This window comes from Rhincodon typus, chromosome 25 (genome assembly GCF_021869965.1).
Source record: "Rhincodon typus isolate 14 chromosome 25, sRhiTyp1.1, whole genome shotgun sequence".
NCBI classification, from domain to species: domain Eukaryota; kingdom Metazoa; phylum Chordata; class Chondrichthyes; order Orectolobiformes; family Rhincodontidae; genus Rhincodon; species Rhincodon typus.
This window is the reverse complement of record NC_063356.1, coordinates 10,681,158-10,690,088: the sequence shown is the minus strand read 5'-3', so window position 1 is coordinate 10,690,088 and position 8,931 is coordinate 10,681,158. Positions and strand designations below refer to the sequence as shown.

The 8,931-nt window shown below is 40.6% G+C and overlaps 1 protein-coding gene across 1 annotated transcript in view; it reads right to left on the bottom strand.

The window, feature by feature from the left end:
* LOC109931794 (polymeric immunoglobulin receptor-like) overlaps window positions 1-8,931 on the bottom strand; it is a 42,627-nt gene that overhangs the window by 9,987 nt on the left and 23,709 nt on the right. The gene's annotated exons all lie outside the window — the stretch shown is intronic.

Sequence of the window (8,931 nt, the reverse complement as noted above, 5' to 3'; positions counted from 1 at the left end):
AGTTGCCTTACAAATTAGGAGTAGAGCTGACCCATAGCCAGCTTGAAATATCAATTCAGCTTGATCTTCAGAACTATCCTAAACCACAACCTTTATGGGATCAACCGCATGCCCTTAATGTTTAAAACAAATCATAAAATGTGACAAGGAGCAAAATTCTTACATATCACACGGTCAATGAGTTACATAAAATGTTGATCAGAATGGTCCCTACAAATATCTGATAAGATACATTTTGGTTTGGTAGGTTGGCCTGTACTGTATAACACCATGGATTTCTTTTTCCTTTTGTTGAGAGCAAATAGTTTGGCCACCCAGATGTCCATGGAACGAGATGATCTGAACTTTGAGATGGATCTTGCTGTAATTGTCACCTAATTTGGCCACAGCCCACATCATTCAGACCCTTATAAGCTTCCACTCAGGAAGTCACCAGAAAATCTGAAAGTTTAATCCTGCTAATCAGGTACTAATCAGATGACCACGAGTTAAAAAAAACACTTCCCTCTCATTCCAATTTGTAGAATAGAGTTAGAAGGAGCTGCAGCATAAATCAGCATGATATGACAGAGCACTCATCCTGTCTGAAGGATCTGGCTTACTGTTATATAGAGAACTACTGCTCTCACCTGCTACCACATCGGTTCTGCCAGAAAACCGCAAAACTTTTGATGGTTTCAAAGTTGGTTTGACACAACATACTCAATCAGGTTGTATCTGGGTTTTTACAAGAGTGTGATTTTCTAAACATCCCTATTTACTGCACATGCTCAATGTAAGTCTGCTTTGCTTCGTCCTAAATGAAAGAAGCTTCCTCCATAATCCATCGTGTGGGTCAAGGCACATCAAATCACCTGAGGACAATACACAGTGTGACACCTCTTTCATTTCCCCCGATAGCTCTTTGAAATCAGATTATTGCAATCGAAAGCATATTGAAAGGTAAGGAGTGGGTAAGAGGACAGAATGCTCAAGTGGACTTGCTGCAGAGGAGTGGAACTCACAGGGTAAATGTCAGACCTTGATTTTACACACTTTAACCATCGGGTTGAACTGTATGACAGAGGCTGAATCCATACTCTGGGGCTGAAAGGGGGATGTGAGCCTGCCTGGGATGCTAAGAGACTGCCAAGTGCTGTTGGGCTAATGATAAAAAGATAAGGAAAGGCTGCATTTATATAGCACCTTAAACGACTTCAGAATGCTTTATAACCTGTAAAATATGCTGGAGGTATGGTCACTGTCACATTGTAAGAAACAAATACCTCGACCAATTTGTGCACAGTAAGCTATCAATTAAATGATTTGTTTTTAAGTGATTGAAAGAAATATTGGCCAGATCATTCCTCTGACCTCCTTCAAGTAAACAACATGAAACCGCTTCCATAGAGAAGGGAGGTATGGATGTCTCAGCCAGCAGTCCTACACTGGAGTGTTAACTTTGGATTCAGTGCTGAAGTCTCCTGAAGTTAACGTTTTGGATACCAAGGCTACTGTTCCACAACTGAGCCAGAACTAATGGGTGTTCTGCAAACTGGACTTGCTACAGGATCATTGGATCGTGAGGATTCCAAACATAATTAGGCAACAGTTCCAGAAGAAATCTCACTAACAATTCATGTTTCTATAAAGTTTGGACTAACACACACAATTACAATTTCTGCAGAAAAGTTTGGTGCAATTTTTTCACCTACCTGAGAAGGACATCATGAAGAGATGGAATGCAAAATCCATATTTTAAATGCCACAAAGAAAATTATTGAATTGTTCCTGCTTTATTACTTCGCTCAGCTTTACTGAGGAATGTGACTGAAAGCAGAATGGTGATTCAAGTTTCTTTCTGTTTAAGTTTAGAGGAAGTATATTTTAAGGAATGAGGAGGAACTGGGACAAGATGAATTATTTTGGTCTGAGATGTTTTTATGGGTACTTTTTCTGACTGTTTTTGCAAGTGTGGTAAAGTGGAAGTAATTAGTAGAAAGCTGATTTTTGGGTGCTTAATCAAATCAAGCAGTAAGTTAATATCAATGGAATGCCAATATCCGGTTTTCAAGAGTTGGCCGAATGTGCTAATCAGCCGCTCCCATCATTAACCTGAAACACTTGTCTTGTGAATGAACCATGAAATGAAACAATGTACTTTTAAAGGGGGGTTTAAAGGAGCAGGGGCCCTGAAAGGGAATGTAGCCCCTCTCTATCGCTGCCCCATCTTCTCTACTCTCTTCAATGCAACTGTCCTGTGGCTTACTGGAGGGTGTTTACCTCTGTTCCCACAGCCTGATATTTATTGAACACATTCGGAAAGGGCTGGAGAAACTCAGCAGGCCTGGCAGCATCTGGTGGACAGAAGGACAGTTAATGTTTTGAGTCTGGCATGATTGTTTTTCACAGCCTTTGCCAGTGACTAGCGGCTACAGTTTTCCACTCTTATTAAAATGAGTGTCAAGATCCAAATCTGCTCAGGGCTTGGCCTCATGTACTCTGGTGCAGGGATTGAGAAATCCTACTCACAGATCACATGAACGAGTTTCTACTCCAATGCCTTTTGTTTGGTTTCTAAATCGTTCTGTGAGGAATTTGTTGCCATCTGTTGCCTTTCTGTCCCAACCACAGAAGAGTCTAATTTGGAAATGAACTTTAATCATCTATTCGATTTTAATAATCTATTGCTTGCAACAGTCTTATTGACCTTATGGTGGATTGTTTCAATTGGAGATTGATTTCATTATCAGCAGACTTGTCATTAATATCTCCTTATGTGGCTTGATAATGCTTCTGTGAAACATCTTGGGACCGTCTCAGGTCTTTTCTGCCAAAATACAATGAAGGTTTGTTCAGGTGTCAGACCCTATCATTGCCTCAAATGTATGTAAATAGTGTCCTGCATAAGTAAGAAATACCTTTGGCTTTTGCAAATGCAGCAAATGTCAGATTCTAAAGTTTATTTTTCTTGATGGTGTAAAGTCTGTACAGAATTGCTTAAGTACCTGTGTATGTACATACAGTTTCGTTATGAATAAAGTATATTTTTCAATCAAAAATAACCTGGGACGCTTGTAGTATGTGGAAAGTGCTATACAAATGCAAATTGCTCCTGTTGTCATTCTCAATACTCCATTCATGCATCAAATCATTACTAATAACGATGACTTTTAAAGCATTTGTCTATTCTGTCTTTTTTCTGTTGCAGTAATGAAGTTTATGAGATTGTTAGAGTTTGGGTCTGCAGATGGTGTATCTGTTTCCTCAGGAGTGATGGGGAAAGGGGTGGGATTGCTTGATAATCAGGCACTTTGGCAATTTGGAAGTACCCATCCCTTGATGCCTTCTTAGGATATAAGCTCAGGATGGGAAGGATGGCTTTCAATTTCAGTCCCTTAATACCCACTCATTGTCTTATTCCTACCGGACTGCAATTTGTTCAGCGAAAGGTGGGCTGAGAAAGAGTTGCCCTCTCTAACTGGTAAACTGATATGGGCAGGTGGTCAGAAAGGGACAGTGGGTGGGGAGGAGCAATGTTTCCCCGAATTTTTTTTTCTGCTGCACAGGTCACTCAGGTCCAAAATCTGCAGCGATTTCCACATGCAGAAGTCAATGTGTCAGCATGCAGACTGGCACACACAGAACTTCCAGCAGTTATACAATGTGGCATGGTGGCATGGGGCAGCACAGTGGCTCAGTGGTCAGCACTGCTGTCTCAGAGCAACAGGCACCCGGGTACGATTCAAATCTCGGGTAACTGTCCGCGTGGAATTTGCACATTCTCCCCATGTCTGCGTGGGTTTCTGCCACATAAACATCGTGGCTACAAGAGCAGGTCAGAGGCTAGGAATATTCTGATGAGTAACTCAACTCCTGACTCCCCAAAGCCTGTCCACCAACAATAAGGCACAAGTCAGGAATGATATGGAATACTCGCCACTTGCCTGGATGGATGCAGCTACAACAGCACTCAAGAAGCTTAACAGCCTCCAAGGCAAGTTGGCCAGCTTGATTGCTCCACATGTACAAGCATCTATTCCCTCGATCACTGACGTGCAGTAGCAGCAGTGTGTACTATCTACAAGATCCACTGCAGAAATTCACCACAAATCCTATACAGCAACATCCACACCAATGATCCTAAGCAGCTCCTCCCAAACCAACAATCACTTCCATTTAGAAAGACAAAACAGCAGATACATGGGAACAATACCATCTGCAAGCTCCCCTCCAAGCCACTCACCATCCTGACTTAGAAATATATCACCGTTCCTTCACTGTCACTGGGTTAAATCCTGGAATTCCCTCCCTAATGGCATTGCGGGTCAGCCTGCAGCACATGGACTACAGCGGTTTAAGAAGGCAGCTCAGCACCACCTTCGCAAGGGGGAAACTAGGAACGGGCAATAAATGCTGGCCCAGCCAGCCACACCTATGTGCCATGAGTGAATAAAAAAAAGTCCCTCTTTCACCCTATAATTTGTCCAAAGTCGTCAGTCTTTAACAGTCATTTTTGTTTCCTCAGCGATCTTGTTTTGGTAACTGTGTGCAATAAATTATTTCCTTTATGTGCAGGAGGTTTGCAACCATAATGTCACAGATGACTCTGTGAAATCTATCTTAACTTGTTTCAAAAGTTGGAAGTATTTTCTGGGATCCGTTCCGTGGCTTGTATTACTTCATATGGGATTTAAATACTCTATTAACTCATTTACAATTATTGCTATGACAATAACAACTCCTATCAAAACTGCTGACAAAATCATGTGTATTACAGTGATCTGCACTGAGAAACAGTTTACAATGTAAAATAGTTCACTCAACGTCCAGCAATATGTTAAATTTAACATTCGCATCTTGTCACCAAGTGCCATTGTATCCCTTGTCTGTCCTTAGCCTTCCTTTCTCTATAATCTCATCCAATCCTGCAGCTCTCTTTGAAATCTCTGCTCCTCTTACTCACCTCCCTTTATTGTAACATTGGTGGTAGTATCCTCAGTGTTTTAGGTCCTCAGCTCCAGATTTCCTTCCTAAATCTGCTCACTTCCTCTTCTGTCCTCCATCAAGAATCTCCGCAATACCTCATCTTTAATCATGCTTTCAGATTGCCTGTGCTAATATCTCTTTGTGTGGTCCAGTATCAGACTTTGGCTGCCTGCACTTCTATCAAACATCTGGGAAGGCTTTGCAATATTAAAGAAGCTACATAAATCCAACTTGTGCTGCTGGAAATATGATAAATAATGATAATAAACACTTTCCCAATTCTTTCTTTTCTGGTAATAAGTTACAGCTTTTGTAATACTGATTTCTCCTTGGGATCACAACAACCTTTAGCTGTTATTACGCTGCAATCAACTATTTTGACAAAATAACTGAGCAATTTGTTCAGATTAAATAGATTTAAATAGAAACCTTAATTGTGTCCAATGAAAAACAAGTTCAACAGCTGATTCGCAAGGAATTTTCACCTTTGATTTTTTTCTTTGTTAACCATTCATGGATATGGCCAGAGCTGACTAGGCCAGTATTTATAGCCCAACTCTTATTGCCCAGGAGCAGGTGGTGGTTGATGTGATTTGATATCCAGCAGGTTATTTTACCTGATGCTCATATTATCCCTTACAGCACAAGACACTGGAGATGGATGTTGTGATATTGAAGAATCAAACAGATGTTTACTACAGTAACTATTATATACAGATATTCAAGCCCATGACCTTCAAGCATTAGTTTGGGTTGCTCTATAATCTAGTTCAGAGTGTGTGAAATCGTGCATTATAGACTGAAGTTTAAAATATCTAAACGTGAGAACTTTTTTGTTGAAAATATAGTTAATATCTGAATGACCACACCTATTGTCCATCCCTACTTCTTCTGAACAGATGCCAGACTGTTCAAAAAACTGATATGTGTGTGTGCGTGTGTGTGTGTGTGTGTGCGCGCATGTGTCAGTCAGGGTCCCAGTGTCCCTAAATCATAAGGTTCCAGTTAAAAGGTTATGAATCTGGTGCAGTAGTGGAGGAGTGCTGCACTGCTGGAGGTGACAACTTTCACATGAGGTGTTAAAATGAAGCACCCAAATGCCTACTTTGGTGAGTAAAAAAGGAGGTTCCATTACCCTCTTGTCTGGAAGAGCAGGGTCTATGCCTGTGCACCACCATGTCTCTCAGAGTACCCATGTCACTCTATGGCCCTCCATATACCGTCATAGCCAATCACTCTGTATGTACAAGGTCAGATGTCACACGACACTGTTATAGTCCAACAGATTTATTTGAAATCACAAGCTGACTGAGTGCAGCCCCTTTGTCAGGTGCAGTTCGAGAGAAGAGCACACAGACACAGAGTTTATAGACCGAGAGATCAAGGGCAGAGAGATCAAAAGATCATACAACTGGTGTGAGTGGAGTGTCAGATAATAAGTCTCTGCAGGTGACTAAGAGAGTTAGACGGTGAGTAAAGTGTCAACAGCTGAATAACCAGCAAAGGGATGACCTATAATCCGATTAAATGAGGCAGAGAGATAATTACAAAAACTTTAAATAATGTGGTGCTGGAGACGAACTAAATGACTGGAATAACATGACTGGTATAAGAGTCACATGGCGAGGGTCTAAGCAATGTTAGAAGTAGTTCAAAACTGTACAAACTAATTAAGGTATAGAGATCATAATGCTTTATCAAGGTGATGCTGTCAAAGCAGGACAGTAAGGAAGATTTTACAGATGCAGAACAGTGTAGTGGGGTCACACGGAGCGTGACATGAACCCAACATCACGGTTGAGGCCATCGTCATGGGAACCCAAACCAACACCGTCACCTCCACACCACTGTATGTACTGGGTACTGTCCTCCAGTTCCTGCAATTCAGCCACAGGAGAAAACACTTTACAATAATGCTGTATAATTTTATTAGATTATGTTCACAAGCCAGAAACTGCATCAAATAATAATCTGTTAGTAAACAATGTTGTTCATTTCCAGATGAATGGGGTACCCACTGTGCTGAAATTTATTAAAGCTTGAAACTTATTTAGGTATTAATAATGGTTTCAGCTGCCCAAATAACAGACTATTCTCTGGTAAGGAAACAGAAAGTGCTCAGTTCAGTTGCAAAACAGTGCTCCTGTCAATCAATGTAAGGTAATCAATGGTCAGCTTTCTCTCAAGTGAGAACACCAGTTTTTGTTTTAGATCATAGAGCGATTTATATCACAGCAGAAAGAATGACAGCATAGGCTGACAGGAAGTTATGTAACACTTTGCAACGTATCATGATGCTTTCTCTGTTGGAAAAACATTGCAATGTATGCAACAAATGCACAAGCTGGAAGGGTCAATTCACCTTTAAAGGACAGATCCTTACGGTGATTTACTGTATTAAAAAAAACACATGTATTACAATACTCGCTTTACAGTTACATTTTGGAATATTCCTGACTTCTCACCAGACTTTCCAGTTTCTCCACAAATCCCTGTACCTGGTGTGCTTTGAATATACTTTCAAACTCTGGGCCACCAGACAAAACAATGTGGGGGAGGAAATCTGATTTTCATACTTGATATAAAATGGGAAAGCCTGTCTCACCACAATTTGCACACGAAACGTTCCTGATCTGCAGAAATGCTAAAGAAAAATGGCATGGGTCAGGAGTGCTGCGGAAAGCCATCGGATCTCTCAGACTTGAGAATTCCAACTCCTAGAGGGTAAAATTCATAGGAATGCCCTGTCTTTATGTTCCACTCCAGGTCACACAACAGGTACATGAGTTGTTGTCCCTTTATTGACCCTTGGTCAAAGATCTGGAAACTCCCTCCCTTCAGGGGCTACAACAGTTCAGGAATATGGTCAACTGTGGACTTGTCAAGTACAACTAAAATGACCAATAAGTGCGAGCCTGGCTAGTAACAACAGTATGCAGAGAATTAGTTAATGTAAGGAATATTAAACTCCTTAAAACAATTATCCTTCTTCTCAAGTGCTATGAAAGTGGGATTGGTTAGCTCAGTTGGCTGGAAGGCTGGTTTAAGATGCAGTGTGATACCAGGCAGGATGAGCTCAATTCCTGCACAGTGAGAGGTAATCATGAAAGACTCTCCTTTTCAACCTCTCTCCTTGCCTGAGGAGTGGTGCCTCTGGTTAAGCCACCAGCAGCTATCTCTCTTCAATGAGCAAACAGCCCTGTGATCTGGTAAGTCTGTGCCAACTTTACCTTTTCAGTATGAAAGCAATCGTGTCGCAAATACATCGCTAATAATTTGAGAAGAAGACACAATGTCTGTTCTTGCTGTAAAAAGGAATGAGAAAAATATCAGTATTTAGAATTTAGAAAAAAAAAAATTGCTCAATCCAACATGATAGGAAGGAATGAAAAAGGTTTTAAATCACATGAGAAGTTAATGAAAAGTAAAGATTGTGAAACTTACAAAAATAAAGACACTGTATTCGAGGTCTAAACAATAAATTGTTTGCAGAAGTTTAATTATCAACCAGTGCTTTATGCAACTGATGTTTCACAATACAACAGGCAATGGACACACAACAAATCAGAAGAAAGATCAGCCAAAATATGGAAGAACAAATATAGTTAAAATAATGAAATAGTCCGAGTGTATCAGTGAGCTTCTGTGATTACTTACATGACTTGCCTTATTCTAGAAGAAATGTGGGAAGAAAGGCTGGGTACTTGAGGCCCCTTCAGGAAAGCAAACTCAGAGACCTCCAACATGAAACAAATTCTACAGGGTAGAAGGAGGTGATTCAGCTTATCTAGTTTCTGCCAGTTCCAGTGGATTCCATGCCTCTGATTTTTCACTTAACCCTGCAATTATTTTCCTCCTTCAAACATTTATCGAATTCTCTTTTGAAAACTACTTTTGTATCTGTACCCATTAGCTCAATAGGCAGTGCATTTCAAAATCTGACCATTTTTAGCAACTGATGCC